The sequence below is a fragment of the Phyllostomus hastatus genome, unplaced genomic scaffold (genome assembly GCF_019186645.2).
Source record: "Phyllostomus hastatus isolate PE091 unplaced genomic scaffold, TTU_PhHast_1.1 phas_contig_17, whole genome shotgun sequence".
Taxonomy (NCBI): domain Eukaryota; kingdom Metazoa; phylum Chordata; class Mammalia; order Chiroptera; family Phyllostomidae; genus Phyllostomus; species Phyllostomus hastatus.
In genome coordinates this window covers 29726145-29751394 of record NW_025333664.1, presented here as the reverse complement: position 1 = coordinate 29751394, position 25250 = coordinate 29726145, and the positions used below count along the sequence as shown (strand labels likewise).

Here is a 25250-nt window from a genome sequence, read left to right as displayed (position 1 = left end):
TGGGAAGAGTATAATGAATATGTTAGTATTTATTGAGGACTTTTACAATGTCACAGTTGTGCTATGTAATAAATTTACCTGCAAATTCAATAGTTTACACAACAGTAAGCACTTTCTCCTCATGCTTGGGGTCTCATCTAAAATAGGCTTGGCTGAGCAGCTCTGCTTCAGGTTCTCTGTCCCAAAACGGAGACACCTGTCTGGATCTGGGTTCAAGTTGGCTCCACATTTCATTCTGGAGCCTAAGCTAAAGCTGAAGAAGAACAGTTACTTGGGATGTGTCCTCTTCATAGAGGATCACAATTGCCAAGAAGACAAGTGTAACATTCAGGTTAATGTGATGTCTGCTAACTTTGTTTAAACAAGTCACATGGTCAAGCCTGGAATCCAAGCTGTTCACTCAGTCTACCCTAATGTCATGGCAGAAGGGTGTATTTATAATTTCATTAGGAGAAAATGAAGAATTGTGAGTTTTTAATCTATGAAGCCACCGAGACTATTTTCTTTCTAGATTCTCTTCTATGCTCTGTTCAGCCTTCTGTCCCCTGTGAAATCAACTTCATTTAAGTCAAATTTTCATAAATTGTCATTGTCCTTCCATCAGAAAACACTGGGTGGGAAAAAAGAGGGTCACAACCCTTCTCTCTTTGAGTGACTCCACCTCAGTGACAGTCCAAAGCAATGACTAATGCCAGAAAATCAAAAAATCCCCAATGGTTTCCATGTGTTCATGCAGGAACAGAGCAGAGCAGGTTATTTAACACAGTTTGGTGAGGGCCTTTGTTTGTAGGGTAGAGCAATAAGCATGTCGGTTTCTTTCCTAATTTGTTCTTCAGCCACAGCCAATAGGATTTTCATTAACGCCATTTTGAAGTTTTTGTCTGCAAACTTTAATAAATAATCTCAGTTTCAAAGCTATTTTAGTTGCCTCTAACTCTTTACTAATTAAATATTCTTCTTTCCACCTAGATACCAGAAGGAGGTTTTTGCTATTGTTTTTCTCCGTGTTTGGACATTTTGACCTGTGCAAAATTATCTCAGGGTGCATAGTAGAAGCCACAAAATTATGTCAGGGTGCAAAATTATCTCAGGGTGCATAGTAGAAGCCAATCTATATGCCCTTGACCAATGTCTGGATTCACTGCAGCTTTGTGTACACCCATCCCCTCCACCTCAGCCAGCCTCACGTCTCTGCTGCCTTCTCTGCCTGCATGCAGGGCAACCTGAAAGTGTTGTGCCCAGGAGGAACCTTCAATTAGTGAGGATGTGGAGCCTGTGCATAGACACCCAGCTCCTGTCACTCAGTGGTGCATGTGATCAGAAAGACTGAAACCTGCTCATGTACACACACTGCCTTTTCTTCCCTGCTTCACTTCCCACTCCCTTGCAGCACTACCTGGGGTCACCACCCAAATAAACTACTTGTACCATGCCCTTGCCTCAGGGCCAGCTTTTGGAGAAATTCAAACTAGGGTTATAAGTATTAAAACCTGAGAGGTTTCCATAACATTCACAAAATTCAGAGCACCTAAAGAGATAAAACAATTTATATGCAGATAAGAAGTGGCTGCCAGATGGCATTGTTTTGTCCGGGCTGGCAAGTTAAAATAAGTAGAAACCAAATACCAAAAACATGAATAGGAAGAAACACTCCCACCTGGTGTTGGTCTCTGTTTGAAGCAGAGGGAAGGTGGAGTTTGGTTCTTAGCAAGGGCAATGCCCCCGAGGCCCTGGTGTCTTCTGATCTCCAATTGTGTTTTTTTCTGGCTGCCCCTTGGTCTGAGTGCCCCTTTTTCTGTCCAAAATGGATGGATATGATCCTGTGCTCATTATTTCCAGAGCAGACAGACTTGCATTTGGTTCCTGTACTACTAAAAGAGTGATGTCAGTCATTCTCTTGTGCCCCAGATCACCTCCTCTGGCCCACCTGTTTACAGTAGCCAGTTTGATGATGGCGTCACTTGGTAGCACCTTCCATCAGGGGCAACACCGATTTCTTGCTTTCTCTCCTGGAGCTTCTCTTTTGCCATATCTTAAGATGCCTTCTGGAAATCATTCAACTTTTCTGAAGCATGGATTAGACACAATCCTAGAAGTTCAAGGTCATGCACACCCTGCAGAGAAATTCTTGACCAAAGGGAGAAGAAGGCTGATGGATAATTTCTCTTGTTGGTCCTTCTGGTGGACAACTTTGAGGTATATTCTATGCATCTTTTCAGAGCGCCCCCTGGAGGATTGAGCCAAAACTGCCTATGATGTTTACCTTGACAACTCCATGTCTTCCAGTAGTTTGGGATGGAAGTGCCCAAAGTAAACTTTCTGCACACACATACCATGCCCAGCTCAGCTTTCTGGGGAACCAAGTACTGCGTAGCCTCACATTCCAGAATGTCAAGCTTCCTCTGTTTCTCCTTTCCCAATGGCTTTTCACAAACCTTCCCAGCGGCTCTTCACACACCTTCCCAGCCCAGTTGCTCTTCTATCTCTGTCATGGTCTCTTCTTGGCTTCCCATGAATGAAAGTGTGAATGTTTGAAAAACTGGAATTTTGCTGCTGATTAGCTACTCTTAAGGAATTAACCATTTGTAAAAACATGAACAAATGCTTAAGACCCTAACTTCTGGACCTTCTTGTTGAATTTCGAGAATTCTGATAAGCTCATTCCTCTGCTAATGGTCCTCCATTAATTTTCACCTTTCCTTGAATATACAGCATTTATAACTGTGGATTCAGATTTGGTGGGTTCACTGACTCAGAAAAATATTTATTAATATTCATGGCACTTGGAAAAGCACTATTAAGAATACAGAGCAGCTGAGGAGAAATTGCTAAAATTTAGGGATAATTTGAAGATGAAATAGGGAAAACGGTACAAATAACCAAAGCAAGTAAAATACAGAATGTAATAAGGTGGCAAGCTTTGACAAGGTGTTATGGTGGAGAGAGAAATCACATACAGTCAAAGCTGTAAGATAGCAGAGCCTTCGTACTGTTTCTCAGTGAGGTAGTGGAGGATGATTCTTCTCCTGGACCACACTGAGACCAGCAGAGGCAATGGCAAAAATGCTCTGATTGGCTAAGGCAGTTTTAAAGGAACATTTTTCAATTAAATTCATGAAACATTTTGGTGACTCTGTACAGTTAAAGCTCCAAAAGTATTTCAACAAGTTTTGGTACTCTGCCATCAAATAGCTTGTTTACTCTTTCCACAATTGAGTTTTTAGAGTTATAAAACATATCTTTTCTGAAGTTGTAATGTCATAATACATGAGTTTTTGAAGCAATCCAACTCTTCATGTTTCCTGGGTATTTCTGCTCGTTTATGAGAACTTCATTGTTATTCATGTGTAGATGGTAGTGTGACCTAGAAAGAACAAAATGTTAAAAATAATGATTACATAATCCATGCCATCCTTAATGAACTATTTATTATTTTTTGAGAGCTACAGATGTTATATTACTGTCTGTTCACATATTAGTTATGACTCACAAACAGGATATTTAAGCAAATTCTGTTTGTTTCTTTAAATTAAAAAGGTTGGTATTAGGGTATGTTAATAACTTTTTTGTTCCTATAAAATGAAGAGCTAAGCTAGCTGAGGTCTAAGACCACCCTAACACAGAGTGTGGTCTGCAAACCAGCAGCATCCATGCCACCTCTGGGCTTTTAGAAATGCAGAATCCTGGGCCCCAGCCCAGAACTACTGTCTCAGAATCTGCATTTAACAAGATGTCCAGTGATTCATAAGGACTTTAAATTTTAAAAGACCTTGAAGTACTATTTTCTACAACTATAATTTTATGAGTTTTAAGAACTAACTTTGGCTTTAATTGCAGTAATACCTGACACACAGGACACTCTTGAGACACCTGGTGACTGAGGTACTTGGGTTTTAGAATATATATGCATATTTTGAAATATTAATTTCTAGTAAAAATTTTCTGCTCCTCCTAAAACAAGCCCAGTTATAGATTTAACGGATCTTTAATTACAATAGTGCTATTTTCATGCACTATGTTTTATATTTGCCCAAATGGTAAATGTCCAAGTAGTGTATTCAGTTATATTCAATAATATTATGAAATTTTATGCTGCTTTTTTAAGAAATTTTTTCTACGCATCAAACTGAGTAAAGAGTGGCATCATTATTCCAGGGTTTGGGAGGGGAACCCAGGCTGATGCACAATTGGTAAAGATGTGAATTGACACAAACTCTTTGGAGGACACATCTATAACTTTTCAGTGGGCATACATTCTGAAAGAAAAGTTTCACTTTAGAAATTTATAGCTACATCCCCATATGTTTATAGAAAAATCTGTACTAGAATGTTCACTGAGCCATTTTACATAAACATGAAAACTGGAAATTACCTGAATGTCTATTAACACTGATAAAGAGATACATTGCTGTCCAAGATATGTAATTAGATTCAGGTACTTATACAGAGTACAAACACACATTTAGATGAGCTATAGACATAGGTGTATGCATAGACAATGCTTGCAAGAATAAATAGCAAGCTTATCACAATGGCTGCCTCTGGGAAATGGCATGGTGAAAAAAATGGAAGACCAACTTTTCAGTTATTTATTGTTTAATTAAAAAATAAATCTATACATTACAAATAATTATTATTTTTCTTTTGAATATCTTCCTGCTAGCCAAAAATTATATACAGCTAGGTTAAAAAGATAGGCTTATAGCCCTGGCTGTTGTGGCTCAGTGGATTGAGTACCAGCCTGTGCATCAAAGGGTTGCCAGTTCAATTCCCAGTCAGGGCACATGCCTGAGTTGCAGGCTGGGTCCCAGTTGGGGGCATGCAAGAGGCAACCACATATTGATGTTTCTCTCCCTCTCTTTCCCTCTCCCTTCCCCTCTCTCTAAAAATAAATAAAATATTTTTAAAAAGGTTTATAAATTTTAGAATGTATGCAAGCTAAATAAATTAAAAATAGAAAAAAATTCAAGAAGAGTTACTCAAGAAAATATTTCTTAGCAATTCTCAGCTGCAGGGTTCTGAGAAATCTGAATTCTGAATTAATAAGTTTTCTATTAGTTTAAGATATTTTAGTATATGAACAACACTTAAACTCACTAAGATATTTTTATCTTTTAAGGCACTTAGTATATTTAAAAAAAATGAATAAATGACCAAACTGTATCAAATATTTGGATATATTTTCAATGTTTACTTCCAAGATTTGAGTGGTATTCTCTATTACTCAACCCCTCAGCTTTCCTCTGTGACTGTATATGTAAACTGTGAAAATCACATCAGAGCCCAAATATGAGACCTACTAAAAATGTCAGCCTGAGGCCTGTTCCCTCCCTCTCTTGTGACTCAGGCCCTGAGGGAAGAGCCTCACTGTTTCTTCCACCATTGAAAAATAGTCACACCTGAGTGGAAGCAGTGAGTTCAGCAAACTGGGCATGTTTACGCTTAGGAAATATTTGCTGGTACTGCTTTCCATATTTGCTATGATTATGAGACAAATTGTATCTCACTGTCCCAAAGTAACAAATAAAATAATATTAAATGAAACATTCATTGTACGAGCAATACCCTACATAGAAAACCAACCTTCCTTCCTTCCTTCCTTCCTTCCTTCCTTCCTTCCTTCCTTCCTTCCTTCCTTCCTTCCTTCCTATTGAGCTATGATATTAGTTTCTGGAGTACAACATAATTGCAGATTTTTCTTTCACAGATAAGCACAAGCCTTCTTGGGGGTCAAGGAAGTGATGAAAGCATAAAATAGTTTCACTTTTTAAAACACTAGCCAGTGCCTATCTCTAGCATAGTGCCCATTAAATTGACAGGTATCTAATACATGACTGTTGATTAAAAATAAATGAACAAGTATATAGTGCAATTTGGGGGAAAACCTTTGATTAGCATTCAAGGGAATCACACTTTATGTTGGAATAAGTTATTAAAACCTTATCTTAAATACAGTACACTTATAGGGCATTTACTATTCCTATTGGATAGGAAGCTACATTAGTTATTGTGGCAGACAAACAGATTACCTTGGGGTGGTGCAATTCATTCTTTTCTAATACTAAATACTTTGTTTTTCTAATTACTTATTTGGAACCCAAATAAGCTCATATATATCCATGTACTAGATAAAATGAGGAGTGAGCTGGCATATTAAAATCTGTGGCTTTCTTCAATAAAACTTAATGAGAAAATCTAATTAATAGTCATAATAGAGAACAATTATTTCCTTTAGAAAGATAATCACATTGATGCATTAAAAGTATTTTACTAGTACTTTTGACTAATACTTAGGGTTGATCAAGCAAAGCCAGGTACCATTACTGTTACTGCAATCCAAAATTGAACATATGAACCAAAGTTTATAATGTGACCAAATGGTTTGATCTAAAAATGTTGAAGTGTTTAATTTTATAAAATTCTGTGGGCTGCAAATTCCTGGCCCTGGCCTGGCTCTTGAAGAACCTGTGGCTTAATGGGAGGAGATAGGGGCATAAATACAGTCACAATATAAAATCAGTGCTACGCTCAGAGGTATGAAAGAACAATATGAATTGACAGTGACAGTAGAGATTTGTTTGGCCTGGAGTCAGCAGGAAAACCTTTACTAAATTGGAGGTATTTTGGTTTGAAACTTGTTTGTAGTTTGTCCAGTAAAGAAAAGAGAACATGAATAAATGAGTAAAGAAATGTCCTGCTTATAAAAAACAGCAAGGGCAAAGGTAAAGAGGAGAAAACACTCACTGTGTGAAAACAGGAAATAGGACACAAATCGTGTATTGTTTATCAATGTCAAGTTATTGACAAGTCATATGGTATCTATGTGTCTTCTTTTAAATGTATTTTCAAATAGAAGAAACAAAACAAATTGCATTTCATTCAGTTAACTTGCTTCTTTCTGACTGAGGAACATGCCTTTCTAATCTGTTATAGAAGGAACAAACAGGTTTGCATTAGTAATTATCCTGTTGCTGTGATAAGTGTGTCCAAAACAGCAATACCAGGTAAAAGAGTGCTAATGCTCAATTGTATTAAACAGCTCCCATTGGGATATTATTCCCAAAGTAAATTTAGGTAAACATTGAAAAACAAACAAACAGTGATTTTTAGAACAAGAGATTCTGAATGACGGCCAATGGGGTACATGGGGAAGTGTACTAAAAATGAGACTGCAGAGATAACGCTGGTGCAGACCAGCTTGAACGTTCTGAGGGACTCTCTTTATTCCTTTCTTCCTTTTTCCTTCCTTCCTTTTTCTTCCCTTCTTTTCCTTTTTTTCCTTCCTTCCTTCCTTCCTTCCTTCCTTCCATTAGCTTCATCAGTAAGTTACCAATTCTATTACTTTGTTTTTCAATTTATCTACTTTTCTTTCTTTTTAGTTCATCAGTTTTGTTTTTATCTTTATTTCCTTACTTTTCCTTGGGTTTATTTTGTTATTATTTTCTAATGTTTGGTCTTTAGTTAATTCACTCTTTTAGTTATATAGGTATATAAGGCTTTGTATTTTTCTGTGCTTTCAGGTTTTAATGTTTATTGTTTTAATTATAATAACTTTCTAGATACTCGACAACTATAATTTGATTACTTCTTTGATCCCAGATATTTTATGGGAGGAAAACTAAAAATTTTCTAGGTACTTGCAGTTTTTCTCTTCAATTTGGTTATTATTTTTTAGGCTTGCTTTGTGTGCACATGTGCACATCTAGAATGTAGTCTGCACTATTTCTACTTTCTTTTCTAATACATGGAAAAATTTTATATATGAGGGGTTAAAATAAAATATTTTATTCTTTATAAGGATGTGCCACTTAATATATTTTTATAACTTCAGGCCAATTTTTGTTTGGAACAAAGTTAAAATTCTTACATATGTATAGCTATTTTTTCTAGCATTTTTATAGTTTATGGTTCTTTTTTGTTATGATGTTTACTGGTTAATATTTTTTGCCATCTTATTATTTAGGTATTTTTTTTGCTGTGAATTAGACTTTTAACCTTTATGTGTTTTGTCTCTTTTAAGCTTCTCTTCTCTGATAACATACCCTCAACTGTATATTAATATTTTACTGGTCTGGATTTGTTTATTCTTTAAAAGTTTGCCCTTTTAGTATTCCTTTATTTTATATTTCTGTGTTTTATACAATATATATTTGTTGCTATTTACTCAATCCAGGATAGTGTTTTTATTCATTTTAATTTTGACATTTTCTAGAGATATTTTTAGTTTTATTTCTGTTATATTGATATTTTTTCTGCTTTCAATATTATGAATTCAATTCAACCAGACTTTAAATCTGTAAACTAATATTCACTTTACTAGAATTTTTTTAGATTTGGACTTTTGGGAAAAATTATTTAGATACTTCTTTGCCAGTGTCAGATTCAGACTTAGAGTAGTCTCAGGTATAGGACAAAAAGATATTAATTACACAGGACTTTCTGAGAAAATGTGCTTATGCCATGGAATTCTTCTGATAACCAATGGGAATTTGAGGAGATCTAGCATGAGAATAGTTACTGTGAAGAAAACAAACAAAAGCAAAAAAATACTTAGATCTAAAAGAATGCATTTCAACATAAGTTAGAGTAGCCCAGAAGTAGTGACTAAAAATACTAAGTAAGCATTCCCAAGAATACTAAGTAGGTATTACTGCTCAAAAATGTATGGGTCAGCTGGTTGGGTCTTCTGGTCTCAGTGGGCTCCCTCATGCATCTGTGGCCAGGTGCAGATCAGCTATGATGCTCTGCCGATCTCAGGTGGGCTCTCTCATGTTTGGGGGTCTGTGGCTGAAGGCTGGTCTGGTGTGGCCTTGACTAGGAGAGTTGGGCTCTGCTATATATGTACTGTCAGCCTCCAACAGTCTTGCCAGGGCTTATTCCCAAGGTGCTGGCAGGTCTCCAAAAGAGAGAGCAAAGTTTGAGGTCCCATCAGTTCCAGGCTGGGAACTGGCTCACTCTCATTTCTTATACATTCCATTGGCCTAGTCAAGTCCAAAGGCCAGCCCAGATTCAAGAGGTAGGAAAACAGATGCAGACACATGCTGAAGAGAATAGTTATGAAGTCACCTTGCGAAGAGCACGCAAGGTCAAAGAATTGAAATACTTTAGCAGTTGGTGCTCCATATGTTACTACTCAGGATTAAAATCCTTTGCATTCATACTCTCCACTTCGTGTTCCCCGGGCTTTCTTAGAGTCTTCAGTATTCTTCATTAGAAGACTATTCCATCACACACAAAAAAATGGAATGATATCTATTGTGCAGGAAATCATTTGAGGACTCTCATAATATGCTGTCCTGTGCCCTGAGATTAACATTCTCATTTTGAAGTTTTGAGCTTGTTCAAACCCTGGAAATATTGAAAATGTTTATGTAACAACATAAGAACTTTCCATGAACCTATACTTTTTAGACTAAAAATAATTAGAGAAAACTAATCATCAGTATAATGGAGAATCTATGATTCTCTAATCATAGAATCATCAGTATAAGTGGGTGAAAGACCAAGATTGATGAAAGTATTCACATTACTCTTCTCTGGTGAGTGGGAGCTATAGCAAATCTTTAAGCATAAAAACAAGTACCCACATCTTACTAAGAGTATTCTTGCAGTCATGTGTAGGAAAAATAAAAACATGATTTCAATTCAGTGCCAGGACTAACATGTAATGAAGCAATATGAAGAATAGCTAGAGCTGTGTGAAGAACTCAGTGTTGGAAATTTATCCAAAGGAAATAGTGAACCTAAATCTCTGGAAATATGGTTGCCACCTATTTGGGAATTTTTCCATAATAACAAGCACACAAAAAAGTTCATAGTTGTTTTCTATTGTCCTTACTTTGGTCTCTTTTGGTAGGAGTCTTCAGATAAGGCTATCAGTTAATTGTTATATTTTCTTAAAAGTATTTGAATGGCCTCCCTAAGAATTAACTACATCTGAACATCAAAAGAACTCTTGACTCACCTTGTTCGAGACTAAAAGCAAATTGAATAAATGTGCTATTAAATCTGTTATGAATTGTTTTCAATTCATATAAGAACTAGCAGTACTTATTTGTAGGATTTCTATGCTGGGGCTCACTAATATTAAATTCTTCATTATGAAAAGCTAGCTAATTACTTGGGACACCCCATACTTATTAGTGTCATATAGAAACAAAATAATCACTGGCTAATAAAGATAATTCAATGATAGAGAGCCTAAGGCAGTCATTTTTAATGCTGCTCATACATTACAATCACCTGGGAATATTTACTTAAAAACATATCCTCTGGTGAGGATTAAAAAAATTCCATTCTTTAAAAAAAAATCAGGGTATTAAAAAAATACCCCAGACCAAAGAATTACCATTTTTAAAAGCTTTTCTGGGTGATTTAACTGTGCAATTGGAGTTGAGAGTGGGTATGTATGTTTTAAACAATTTTTTAAAAGCCAAATAATCTCAATAGTTTACCTATACAAAATGCCCATGAAAAGCACCATTCCTTATAGCCTAACCAGTTTTATTGTGTAGTTCAGTGTCATTAAGTATATATACATTTTTCTGTTACCATCACCCCCATCTATCCACAGAACTCTTTTCATTATGCAAAACTGAAACTCTGTACCCATTAAATAATAAATTTCCACTACTCACATGCCAGTTTCTGGTAACTACCATACCACTTTCTGTCTCTATAACTTTTACAATTCCAGATACTGCATGTGAACAGAATCATACAATATTTGTCCTCTTGTGAATATCTTCTTTCACACAACATAATATACTCACAGTTTATCCATGATGTAGCATATGTAAGAATTTCTTTCCTTTTTTAAGACTTAATAATATTACATGGTGTGTATATTCTACATTTTATTTATATATCCAACTGTCAATGGACATTGTACACTTTGGTTGTTGTGAGTAATACTGTAATGAACATGAGTGTGCAAATATCTCTCTGAGATACTCCTGCTTTCAATTCTTTTGGGTATATACCCAGAAGTGGAATTGCTGGATCATATGGTAGCTCTAGTTTTCCTTTTTTAAGGAATCAGCATACTGTTTTATATAGCGGCTGCACCATTTTACATTCCCACCAACAGTACACAAGTGATTAAATTTCTCAATATCTTGACTAACACTTGTTACTTTTTGGTTTTAATAGTAGCCATTGAAGAGATCCAAGATGGCAGCGGAATAAGTAGAAGCTACCTACATTCACCTCCTCTGAGGACCAACTAAAATTACAACTAAATTATAGAAAAATCATCCTGAATTACAACTGAACACTAGCTAAAGAGAAGCCTTATATCCAAGGACTTACAGAAGAAACAACACCACCACAACAAGACTGGTAAGAACTGCAGAGGCATGAGAGGGCTGGCTGCGCTCCCAAGGGTGGCAGCTGAAGTTCTGAAGGGATATTTCAACAGTTGGGGAGTTCTCTCTGAGAAGTGTGGGTCATAAACCCCAAGCTGGGCTCCGAGGCCTAGAGCACCAGACTGGGAAAGGAACACAAATAACACCTGGCTGTGAAAAGCAGTGGGAGAAAAGGCAAGAGATGCAGAGATCTTAAAGAGCCAATGCACAAAATCTTGTTAGCAGTCATTTACCCTGGGCTTGGCAGACGGCAGAGGGGGCTAGAGCCATGAGAGGAGAGTCTGGGGTTGGTGGCTCTGTGGAAAGAGTTAAAGGGTCAGCTACAAGGATTCCTGTGCTGAGTCAATTCCCATACAGCAGAAGCCATCTTTCTTGGACAGAGTACTCCCCACCCATGCTTGCAGCGTCAACCTGGAGGAAGGTAGTAGCACAACTGGCAGGAATCCCTTTCTCCCCATGCTGTGGAGCCTAAGCCCAGCTTCTGAGGAGTACAGCTGGAAGCATTTTCAGTGATTAAGCCTGACAGAAAGCCTGCAGGTGAAGGCAGATCACAGGGAGCTTTGAGACTTTAGCTGACCCTCCCTCAGGCACATTGCTGGTAAAAGCCAGCTTTGGTGTGCAGCTTGTTTCTTTCTGCACACACTCAGGGCCAACAGAGGGAGCTACAAGCTGTAGATATCTAATATCTCCAACAGGTTGTCCAGGGCTAGACACAGACAATATCTGACACAGGCCAGACATAGGCAGTATAAGAGTCTTTACAGAGTTACCTAATACAAAGAAACAAAAACAAAGAGGTAGCCAGAATGGGAATACAAAGAAACAGACCCAAAAATGAAAGATGGAAAAAAATCTTCAGAAGAAGAGCTACCAGTTTTGCCATGTATAATACACACCCATGTTTTTGTGCCAATTATACATGGGATTATTATGCCCATGATATGCCCATACTCATATGTAATCATTATACCCATGTATAATGCCATCCTTATTTTTCCCTAAAAAAGTTGGGCAAAATTGTGCATTATATATGATAAGTTAAATGTAGGCAAGCAATTTATCAGATATACAGTTTAAAGTAATAATTATAAGGATGTTCAACTGCATTTAAAAAGACACAGAAACCATAAAAAAGGACTAGTCAGAAATATAGAATGCAATAATGCAATATCTGAAATAAATAATACACTAGAAAGAACAGAGTAGGCTCAGTGAAGCAGAGAATCAAATCAGCCATTTGGAAGACAAGGTAGAAAAAACACCCAAGCAGAAGATCAAAAAAGAAAAAAAGAATTTAAAAAATTAGGAGAGTTTAAGGGACCCTTTGGGACAACATGAAGTATAGCAACATCTGCATCATGAGGATACCAGAAGAAGAAGAGACTGAGCAAGGAATCAAAACCTTATTTGAGGGCTCCAGCCAAGATGGAGGCATAGGTAGATATTCACTTGCTTGCACAACCAAAAGAAGGATAACAACTAATTAAGGAAAAAAAAAAACAGAACTGACAGAAAATTGAACTGTATGGAAATCTGACAACCAAGGAGTTAAAGAAGAAATGTTCATTCAGACTGGTAGGAGGGGCAGAGATGGGTAGCTGGGATAGAGAGGATATGTGGCAAGGTTGTGACTGCAAGACCGGAAGGACCCACATTCACATGTAGATAAACCGGAACAACTGGAGAGTGAGACAGACCAGCAACACAGGATTCTAGTGCAGGAAAAGAAAGCTGCAAAGTCTCTGGCTGTAAAAACCTGTAGGGGTTGTGGCAGTGGGAAAAATTGCTACTTTCACAGGAGGGTCCATCGGAGGGACCCACAGGGTCCTAGAACATACACAAGCCTACCCACCTGTGAATCACACCAGAAGGAAACATTCACCTCATTTGTGGGTAGCAGGCAAAATGACTAAAAGAAGGGTGAGAGCTAAACAAGGGGCATTGTTCCCTCTCTGGTGGCTCCTCCACATACAGCACCACAACAGAGAGAAGTGGGTTGCCCTGCCCTGGAAAATACCTAAGGTTCCACCTCTTAGAACATAACAGGAGTGCCAAGACAAAGAAAAATGGCCCAAATGAAAGAACAGATCAAAACTCCAGAAAAAGTACTAAGCAATGAGGAGATAGCCAACATATCAGATACAGAGTTCAAAACTGGTAATCAGGACACTCACAGAAATGACTGAGTACAGCCACAAAATAAAGGAAGAAGGGAAGGCCATAAAAAAGGAAGTAAAGAAAAATATACAGGAAACCAACAGTGAAGGAAAGAAAGCCAGTACTCAAATCAATGATTTGGAACAAGAGAAAGAAAGAAACAGTTACCTGGAACAGAATGAAGAAAAAAGAATTCGATAAAACGAGGAGAGGCTTAAGAACATCTGGGACAATTTTAAACATTCCAACATCTGAATCATAAGGGTTCCAGAAAGAGAAGAAAAATAGTAAGAAATTGAAAATTTATTTGAAAAAATAATGAAAGAAAACCTCACCAGTCTGGTGAAGGAAATAGGCATACAGATCCAGAAGCTCAGAGAGTCCTAAACAAATTGGACCCAAAGAGGGCCACACCAAGACAAATCATGATTTGTCTTGGTCAAAAGTTAAAGATAAAGAGAATCTTAAAAGCAGCAAGGGAAAAAGAGAATTACCTACACAGGACTCTCTGTAAGATTATCAGCTGATTTCTCAAAAGAAACCTTACAAGCAAGAAGGGGCTGGAAAGAAATATTCAAAGTCATGAAAGGCAAGGACCTACATCCAAGATTACTCTATCCAGCAAAACTTTCATTTAGAATGGAAGGACAGATAAAGTGCTTCCCAGATAAGATCAAGTTAAAGGAGTTCATCATCACCAAGCCCTTATTATATGAAAATTTAAAGGGACTTATCTAAGAAAAGGAAGATAAAAAATATGAACAGTGAAATGACAACAAACTCACATCTATCAACACCTAAACCTAAAAAAACAAAAACAAACTAAGCAAACAGTTAAAACAGGAACAGAATCACAGAAATGGAGATCACATGGAGGGATATTAGCCATGAGGGGGAGGATGGGGGAAAAGGTACAGGAAATAAGAAGCAGAAATGGTAGGTACAAAACAGACAGGGTGAGGTTAAGAATAGTATAGTAAATGGAGAAGTCAAAGAAATTGTATGTACAACCCATGGACATGAACTAAGAGGGGGTAATGCTGGAGAGAAGGAGGTACAGGGTGGAGGGAGATAAAAGGGGGAAAAAGTGGGACAATTGTAATAGCATAATCAATAAAATATACTTAAAAAACCTATTTGAAGAAATAATGACAAAGAACTTCCCTAACCTGGTGAAGAAAAAAGACACACAAGTCCAGGAAAGTGCAGAGAGATCCAAACAAGATGGACCCAAAGAGGCCCACACTAAGACACATTATAATTAAAATGCCAAAGCTTAAAGACAAGGAGGGAATCTTACAAAAAGGAAGAGAAAAGCAGTTAGTTAACTACATGGGAGTCCCCCCTTAGACTGTCATCTGTTTTCTCAACAGAAACATTTCAGGCCAGAAGGGATTGGTATGAAATATTCAAGGTGATGAAAAGCAATAACATACAGTGAAGGCTACTATACCCAGCAAGGTTATCATTTAAAATTGAAGGAGAAATAAAGAGCTTCCCGGACAAGAAAAGTCTAAAGGAGTTTCTTACCAACAAACTAATATTGCAACATATGTCAAAGGGCTTGCTTTAAAAAGAAAAATCAAAGAAAAAGAAAAAAAAAGAGGAAAATAGTTAAAAATACAATGGCAATAAATATGAATCTATCAATAATCACTTTAAATGGAATAGGCTTAAAGACTCCAATCAAAGACATAGGATAGCTGAATGGATAAGAAAACAAAACCCACATGTATATTTTCTCCAAGAAACCCACCTCACAATGAAAGATACACACAGACTGAAAGTAAAGGAGTGGAAAAAGATATTTCATGCAAAGGGAAAGGAAACTAAGTTGGGGCAGCAATACTTACCTCTGACAAAAAAGACTTTAAAACCAAGGCTATAGTAAGAGACAAAGGATACTACATAATGATTAAGGAAGTAAAAAAACAAGAGGATATAACACTAGTAAACATTCATGCACCCAACATGGGAGCACCTAAATATGTAAAGCAAATATTGATGGGCCTAAAGGGAGAGATTGACAGAAAAATAGTCTAAGTATGTGGTTTTAACACCTCATTGATTTCAATGGGTAGTTATTCCAGACAGAATATCAAAACAAGATAGCAGCCTTAAATGACACATTAGTTCAATTGCATTTAATTGATATCTTCAAAGCATTTCACCCCAGAGCAGTATAATGTACATTCTTTTCAAGTGCACATGGAATGTTTTATAGGATAGACCATATATTAGGACACAAAACAAGTCTCATTAAATTTAAGAAGATTGAAATTACTTCAAGCATCTTCTCTGACCACAATACTATGAAACTAGAAACCAATCACAGGAAGAAAACTGAGAAATAAAAAAAAATGACATGTTATTAAACAGTGAATGAATCAACGAAGAGATCAAGGAAGAAATCAAAAGATACCTTGAAACACGTGAACATGAGAACACAACAACCCAAAATCTGTGGGATTCAGTAAAAACAGTGCTAAGAGTGAAGTTCATAGCATTACAGGTCTATTTCAAGAAACAAGAAAAAGCTCAAATAGAACTTACCTTTACACTTAAAGGAACTTGAAAAAGAACAACAAACAAAGCCCAAAGTGAGTAGGAGGAAATAATAAACATCAGAGGAGAAATATACGAAATAGACTCTAAAAATATACAAAACATCAATGAATCCAAGAGCTAGTTCTTTGAAAAGATAAGAAAGATTGACAAACCTTTAACCAGATTCATCAAGAAAAAAAGAAGAGGGGACACAAATAAATAAAATCAGAAATGAAAGAGGAGAAATAACAACTGACACAAAAGAAATAAGAAAACCTGTAAAAAAATAGCATGAACAACTATATGCCAACAAATTGGACAATCTGGACAAAATGGATAAATTCCTAGAAACATACAATCTTCCAGAATTAAATCAGGAAGAATCAGAGAATCGGAATAGATAGATTATACCTAGTGAAATTGAAGCAGTAATCAAATACTCCCAACAAACTAAAGCCCTGGACAAGATGGCTTCACAGGTGAATTTTACTAAACATTCCAAGAAAAATTAATACCACTTCTGAAACTATTCCCAAAAAGTTCAAGAGGAGGGAATACTCCTAAGCTCATTTTACGAGGCCAGTGTTATCCTAATTTCAAAATTCAGTAAAGACACTACAAAAGAAAATTATTGGCCAGTATTTTTGATGAACATAGATGCTAATATCATCAAAAACTATTAGCAAACTGAATACAGCAATAGATGAAAAAAATTATACACCATGATCAAATGGGATTTACTCTGAGTTTGCAGAGTTGATACAACATTCACAAATCAATAAATGTGATATGCCACATAAACAAAATGAAGGATAAAAACCACATGATCATATCAATGCATGCAGAAAAAGCAACTGATAAAATTTAGCACCCATCTATGATAAAAACTCTCAGCAAAGTGGGAATTAAGGAACATACTTAAACATAGTAAAGTCCATATATGACAAACCCACTGCCAGAATCATACTCAAAGGGCAAAAACTACAAGTTTTCCCTTAAGATCAAGACCAAGACACAGATGGTCACTTTCACCACTCTTATTCAACATAGTACTGGAAGTCCTAGCCACAGCAATCAGACAAGAAATAAAATGCATCCAAACTGGAAAGGAAAAAGTAAAGCTTATTATTTGCAGATGACAAGATTCCACCAAGAAACTACTAGAACTGATAAATGAATTCAGCAAAGTAGCAGGACACAAAATTAATATCTAGAAATCTGTTGCATTTTAATACACTACTAATGAACCGTCAGAAAGGGAAATTAAGAAAACAATCTCATTCACAATTGCTACAGAAAGAACAAAATACCTATAAATAAATTTAACCAAGGATGTAAAAGACCTGTACTCAGAATATTATAAGACACTGAAGAAAGAAACTGAGGAAGGTACCAATAAGTGGAAGTACATACTGTATTTGTGGATTTGGAGTAATTAACATCATTAAAAATTTCCATGCTACCCAAACAATCTATAGATTCAATGCAATTCCTACCAAGATATCACTGATGTATTTCACAGAAGTAGAACAAATATTTCAAAAATGTATATGGAACTACAAAAGACCCCAAATAGCAACAGTGATCTTGAGAAAGAACAAAGTGTGAAAAAATCATGCCACCCATACTATATCAAACTATACCACAAGGCCATAGTTATCAAAACAGTCTAGTACTGGCATAAAAAACAGAAACTTAGATCAATGGAACAGAATAGAAAGCCCAGAAATAAATCCTTGCCTTTATAGTTAATTAATATTTGACAAAGGAAGCAAGCACATACAATGGGCTAAAGATAGTTTATTCAATAAATTATGTTTGGAAAACTGGACTGGTGCATGCAAAAAAATGAAACAAGCCTTCTGATGTTATACACAAGAACAAATTCAACTTGGATTAAAAGTTTAAATGTTAGACTAGAAATCATAAAAATCCTAGAGGAAAACACAGGCAGTAACATCTCAAATGTTGCTCATAGCAATATTTTTTTATATATATCTCATCAGGCAAGAGAAACAAAAGAAAAAAATAAACAGATGGGACTACATGAAACTAAAAAGGTTTTGTACATCAAAGGAAATCATCAACAAAGTGAAAAGATAACTCACTGAATGCAAAAACATATTCACTGATAGATCTGATAAGGGGTTAATATACAAAATTTATAAAGAACTTATAAAACTAAACACTGAAAAAACCCTTACAATCCAATTTTTTAAAATAGAGCACTGGTCCTGAATAGACACGTCTCCCAAAGGACATACATACAGATGGCCAACAGACATTTGAAAAGATGCTCAATGTCACTATCATCAGAGAAGTGCAAATTAAAATCACAATGCAACATCACCTCATACCTGTCAGAATGGCTATCATCAATAAATCAATAAACAACAAGTGCTGGCAAGGATGTGGAGAAATTGGAACACTTTTGTACCATTGATGTGAATGCAGATTGGTTCAGCCACTGTGGAAAGTAGTATGGAGTTAACCTCAAAAAATTAAAAATGGAACTCCCTTATGACCCAGAAATTTCACTTTGGGGAATTCATGTGAAGAAACCTGAAACACTAATTTGACAGAATATAAGCACCCATATGTTCATTGCAGCACTATTTACAATAGCCAAGATTTGGAAGCAGCCTAAGTGTCCATCAGTAGATGAGTAGATAAAAGAACTATGGTACATTTACACAGTGAAATACTACTTGACTGTAAAAAAGGAAGGAAATGTTACCCTTTGTGACAGCATAGATAGACCTGGAGAACATTATGGTAAGTGAAATAAGTTCAGTCAGAGAAAGACAAATACAATATGATTTCGCTCATATGTGACATCTAATGAACAAACTGAACAAATAAGGAAAATAGACAGTTTCATAGATAGAAAGAAGGTTGATAGCTTGGGGTGGGGGCTGTTGGGGATGGAAGGATCAAGCAAAAAAGAAAAAGGGCTCATGGACAGGGACAACAGTGTGATGATTACGGGGGTGGTACATGGAGGTGGAAGAGAATATAAGGATGACAAATAGTAAGAAAAATTCAATAAAAATATAAATAAATAAATAAAATAAGAAATATATTAAGCCATTACAAAAGTGTTTCTTTTAAAAAATAGTAGCCATGCTAATGAATATAAGGTGGTATCTCATTGTTTTGATATACATTTTCCTAATAATTAGTGATGTGGAGCATCTTGTCATGTACTTACTATTTGTATACATTTTTTAAAGAAGTGTCTATTAACATTTTTGCCCCTTTTATAATCAGGTTTGGATTCATTTTTGTTTTTGAGTTGTAGGAATTATTTATATATTTTGCATATAAACCTCTTATGAGATTATTATGCACAAATATATTCTACCATCTCTTGGGTTGTTTATGCAGTTTGTGGGTTGTATTCCTTGATGCACAGTTTTTCATTTTGATGTAGTATAGTTTAAATATTTTCACTATTTTTGCCTGTGCCTTTGGTGCCACATTCAAGAAATTATTGCTAAACCATCCATTCACTTTTAGCAAAGTTTGTCTTCTAAGGCACAAAGATGATTTACAATGCAAATCAGTTGAATAACCTGAATTAATTTGCTCATTCAAAACACAGGATATTAATGAATAAAATTAACATTGGAAAATTCTGAGGTTTTATTGAAACTTTAACTTTTGAAAAAGTATTAAATTTGTTTAACTGGTTGATTACTTTGCCTGAAGCTTCTCATTAATGTCTTCCCCATGGTTTCTTTCAAAGAGAAACATGATGGGAACCTTTTGAAGTCTAAGTATTGTGTCTTTGTTTTGCCAAACTGTCCAGTACAGTGGGTAGCTCAAAGCATCTAATCAATTAACCCTTAAAATAATAAAACAATAGCCCAACAGTAGTTATTATTTATGCCATGTATTCATTTAATGGGTGAACACATTGAAATCCTAAAAAAAAAGTATTCTAAGTAATCAATACTGAATACAGAAAAGAAGCTTGCAGATACAACAAAATGCATGGGCTTAGAAGTCTGGATAGCCTGTCCGAACCAATGGGGTAATAGACGCCTTTGGAATGCAGGTGTGCATATGATGTCACTCTTTCATTGTGAGCAGGTGTTGCAATAGGAACATGGGGATATATTTTGATCTCCAAGAAAATTTACTTCCAGCCCTGGCTGGTGTGGCTCAGTGGATTGAATAGCGGTCTGGTTTGATTCCCAGTCAGGGCACATGCCTGGGTTGTAGGCAGGGTCCCCAGTTGTGACCATGTGAGTGGCAACTGATATCTCTCACACATTGCTGTTTATCTCCATCTCTTTCTCCCTCCCTCCCCCTCTCTAAAAAATAAATAAATAGAATCTTTTTTTTAAAGAAAATTTACCTTGGGAGTTTTTCCTCAATTCTATAAATGCTCCTGAAAACTATGACCTTGTCCCATGGGTACTCCCATGTCTCATGCATTCCCGAATTATTAGCAAGACATTTTAAGAGACTGCCTGTGCAAATTGCCATCTTGGCTGACCGAGTTTTGTATCTAACTCATTTTATTGTGTAAAGTTTACAGTATTTTGACACCTAAAGAAGTCTTCTAAGTCATTGGGCTTATAACCCCCTTCTTTTTAAAAGGAGGCTTAGAAAGGCAGTGATTTGACGCAAACACTCCAAAGGGGTGTGGTCAAGATCCTAATTGGACTCCCAGATCCAAAAGCTTATATATTGTTAGAAATATCACCAGAAGCAGAAACAAAAAAAAGGTACAATAGGTATGCACTCCAGGTCTTGTGTTCTCTCCTTGTCTTGCAGGTTCTGAAAGCTTGCTCTCCCTCAGCCATCTACAAAGCCAGAACCTATTTGACATCTAACACTCTAACCCCCCAAGCCTAGTACCAAAGCCATGGGACCTTCCCCTCACAGCCCTGGGTCCACTTGAGTGGGTTCCACTACCCTCAGAAACAGGATGAAGAACCCTTTTCCAATTTTCCCCACTTTCAGCTACCTTTGATAAAAGGGGCTTTATTCTATAAAGATTAACATAGTCAAAGTGTTGCTCTTTCTGTATTCACATAAAATTATATTGACAAGATTGCCAATTTTCCAAAATGTTTAAATTCATCTGACCTTCCAAATAACAACATCCACTGGAAAATTATTGGACATCTGTATGGGTCACCTGGGGTTGAATTAAATTTTTGACATGCTGTGAAACTGGGTCAGTGCATTAGAATTGCATTTTAATAGTTATGAATGTGCTAATAGTTGTGAATTTAATAACATGCTGTTCTTCAGTGCAAATTGGCAACACTCCCAGATTTCAGGAAACTTACAAGAAATGAATTTCAAAATTCCTGATTAACAAATATGTATAAGTCAGAAAAGACAAATTAAGAATCTCCTCTTAAAGTATACAATAAAACCTAGACTATCTTAAGAGTTATGATCATAAATGGGGCCTATTTGCACTGCAAAGGACAACATTGTTTCATGGTGCGAGTAGCGACTAGAAATTTGGAAAAAGAGAAGTTTCTCTTCTGAGAACTGTTTATTCCAGTGAAGTCACTGTACTTAGTCAACTATTTCCCGATTATTGCTTAATTGGGCAAAACCAGGACAAAGAAATGGGAGTTGTAGGGGCTTAAATTTGTATTGGATATTATAGAGAACTTCTTAACAACAGGCTCCCTGTACAGCTCATGAAAAATGTTTACGCAGAAATGGGACAACCATCTTTCAGGGATATCGAGGAAGATATTTCTTAACTGAATGAGAAGGGCACTCAAAGATTTTCAAGGTCTTTTTGAATTTTCAGACTGTGTTGCTACATTCTGTAAAATGAAGCCAAAAGGAATCTTAACTGAATCTCTCTGAGGGTAAATAATACATCTTAGAAATGAATTCTCACCTAACAGCATTTAGAATTTATCAGAACTAAATCTAGGTTTCTGGAACCCACCCCTGGACAGTCATACCTTTCACATGTGAAAAGGACCTGAAGGGAGCTGCAGGAGCCTGGTGGGACACACCATCCTGATGCTCTGCAGAGCTGGCAGGTGCTCTAAAGGCAGCTGTAAGGTGGCACATGGTGGAGGTTGAAGGCAAGCCTCAAAAATACTCAAAATATAAAGCAGTTTTGGTTTCTTTTCTTACCAAATCATTACCATTGACCCTAATTTTTTTACAATAGAAACAGACAGGAGATGAGAGCTCTAGGACAAATGGCAAAGACTGCAAGAAATTTTTCACTGGGGTACAGCTATAGACCATCACACCTGGACAGTAGCACATTCAAGTGCAGATGTTTCTTAGGTATCCAAACACTTATGCAAGGCAAGATTTATGTTTCATCATACCCTAGGCTTGCATGTCATGACCCTTCATCCTTTGTCCATACTTCTCCCTCTTACCCTTGCCCTTCTTTCTATTCAAGACATTTTCTTTTGTCACTGCTTAATCAAAATTGACCTACTGTGTCCTCATCCCTCCAGGTCTTCTCGATAAGTCAATGAGCTCATTAAAATTTAAAGACAAAAAAAATCTATGTAATTCTTCCATATTTGCATAATAGTTGAGTTTCCATAGAACTGAAAAAACCATTTCACAAAATAATGCCTCTGTAATTGTAATTCCATGCAGGTGGTCAGCAGTTATGGGCAATGGTTTATGGTCTGGTCTAGTCGTATACCCCACATGCCACAAGATGGGTCACCCCCTCTACATCTGGGTATCAATTTGGAAACTACATGATGATGAATTATTTTAAAATTCCTTACTACAACCTGTACTCATTCAATAAAATATATTCATTTCACTCAAACAAATGCCATGGCTAAAACATGTATAACATTATTATATGAAAGTGAGTTCCTCACTTTCTAAAAGCTTAAGCATTTTCTTATTTATTGTGTTTTGGTTTATTTTTTATTTTTGACACATTTTCCTATTTCTTTTTCAGCTTTATTGATTAGAAATTATACTTATTCAACATATACAACTTGTTATATATAACTGTATACTGTATTTTTCAGACTATAAGATGCACCCCGCCTCAATTTTGGGATGAATAATGGTTGTTAATGCTGTTGTTGAGTTCTGTTTACATTTACATTGGTGAAATATTATGTTATTTATATTATTAAACATTTTACCACATTTTTTGCTTCAAATTTTTTTTCTCTATTTTCCTCCTCTCAAACCTAGGTGCGTCTTACGGTCCAAAAAATGTGGTATGTTTAAAGTATATGACTTGATTTTTTGATACAAATATACATTGTGAAGTAATCATCACAAGGTAATTAACATATCTATTACCTCGCATAGTTAGCAGTTTTTTTGTGGTGAGAACACTTACGATCTACTAAAAGTTTAAGTATTTATAGTCCATGGGATTAAGCTTATTATTTTGCTTATCGAGCACAATTTTGCTACTTTTTTCATAAGGAGTTCATTTAAGTGTTACCTTACATAGAGACTAAAATAAGTTTTTAGTTTTTTGGAAAGAAATACTTCAAAGACTTATGTCAAAAATCCTCCAGGCTTTGGAGATGAAATATGAGGACAAGGGCTTGGTTTTAAGAAGTAGTAATCACAATGACTACAATAGAATCAATTTACCACAGTGTTCTGCAAGTTAACCAAATATTGTTCCTGTGAAAAATGTATTTATGTACTATAAAAATATAAAATTATGCCATAAAAACCCAAACACATGACACCTATTGTGGTCATTTATCTGACAATAACCAAGACAAACTGATTCATTTGCTTCCCTGAGCCAAAGCAATGAAACAGAAATAAGGTACCAGGTGATTCCAAGTGAATCCAGTTTCTGGGTTTGAAGTGTCACTATTAGATCACCCTGAATTTTTTCCCTCACAATCTCCAGTTTTCACAAGACACTAAACCAAAGAGACTAAATCTCCTTCCTGCCATTTCACGTTCTCAAACGTTGTTTTTGCTCCAAGGACCATTTTGAAAATACACTGTCCAGTCAAGGACTAGTGCTGATTACTTTTGCCACTTGGAGCCCAGGAACAAACAGCAACCCATAGATGGAAAGAGCATCCATGTTCTCATACTTTCTCTTCTACTAAGGCTATAGCCAAACTGCTTAAGAGAAGAGTGAAACAGAAGTTTCAACCTTTTGACCTGTGTCTAACCATTGCTCGGGAGAGATAATAACATGGGTAGAAGAAGAATAAATGGTACTTTGAGCTGAAAACAACAACTATTATAGTTCCTATAGAGGCCACCAAGTCCATTTTTGGAAAATGGAAGATAGTGATCAAAAGCATTAGTTTATTCTTCCCCTCTGACATCAAGCATGCATATTTCTTGTATTATCTCATTCACAAAAGGGAGAATTAAACTAAATATTCCACATGCTTACCTTAAACAATATCTCTCATATAGAATAAAGATACTGGTTGGTCCAAATTCATTGATGAATAAATATAATATTGTGCACAAGTTTCTTTTGTTCAGTAAAAATATCACTCGGGAGTAGTGAACACAGAGTTAATGGAAGCAGAAGCTTATACAATTGGGGGGCAGGATGTCTTTTTAAAAAGATACCTCTCAGTTGGTTGGGTCCGGTGTTCCAGCAAGTCTTTCCATGGGTCTCCTCTGCTCCAGAGAGCTCATCACTCTTTAGAAGAGATAACTTTCTTTGGGCAAGAAAGCCCCTTCTCTTGAGGCTGGAAAATGAACAGGAACCCTCCTGGAGCAGACTTTCTCTAAATTGCCTGCAAATAGCTTCCCAGAACTATGGTTAGAAGAATCCAGTACCCAGATTCTGCCCTTGTTGATGTCACAGTTTTTTTCCATCTCTGTTTTGAAAATATAGAGAAGGACTAAGATAAAAATACCTGTGGCTGCTATGAAGTAAACAGCATATAGGATAACAAAAATGGCTAAAGCAAGCATGAGATCCACAATGAAAATGATCAGCTCTGCCAACATGTCAGCATTTCTCCTTGTTCACGGAAGTCACTTAAAAAAATCACAAAGGCACCCACTATGCAATTATGTCTTTTTAAGATGTGGGCAGGAAAAAACACATTTCCAGACATGCTAAAGTATGTTGCAATTCTTCCCAGCATCTACCAGGAAGGCTGTACAATATAGTGCAATTTTTGATTTCCCAAGCAATACAAAACAGTGGCTAAAGGTGAAGCATGGGATATTGCTTCACTGTAACTACTG

At 36.2% G+C, this 25250-nt stretch overlaps 1 protein-coding gene across 1 annotated transcript in view; it reads right to left on the bottom strand.

The window, feature by feature from the left end:
- Nucleotides 1–25023, bottom strand: part of ANKEF1 (ankyrin repeat and EF-hand domain containing 1) — a 73311-nt gene extending 48288 nt beyond the window's left edge. The window contains exons 1-3 of the mRNA XM_045833338.1: nt 24914–25023; nt 24621–24742; nt 1658–3364 (exon numbers count right to left, since the gene is read on the bottom strand). The gene's annotated coding sequence lies outside the window, so the exon portion shown is untranslated. The remainder of the gene's footprint in view (nt 1–1657; nt 3365–24620; nt 24743–24913) is intronic.
- Between the last annotated feature and the right edge of the window lie 227 nt (nt 25024–25250).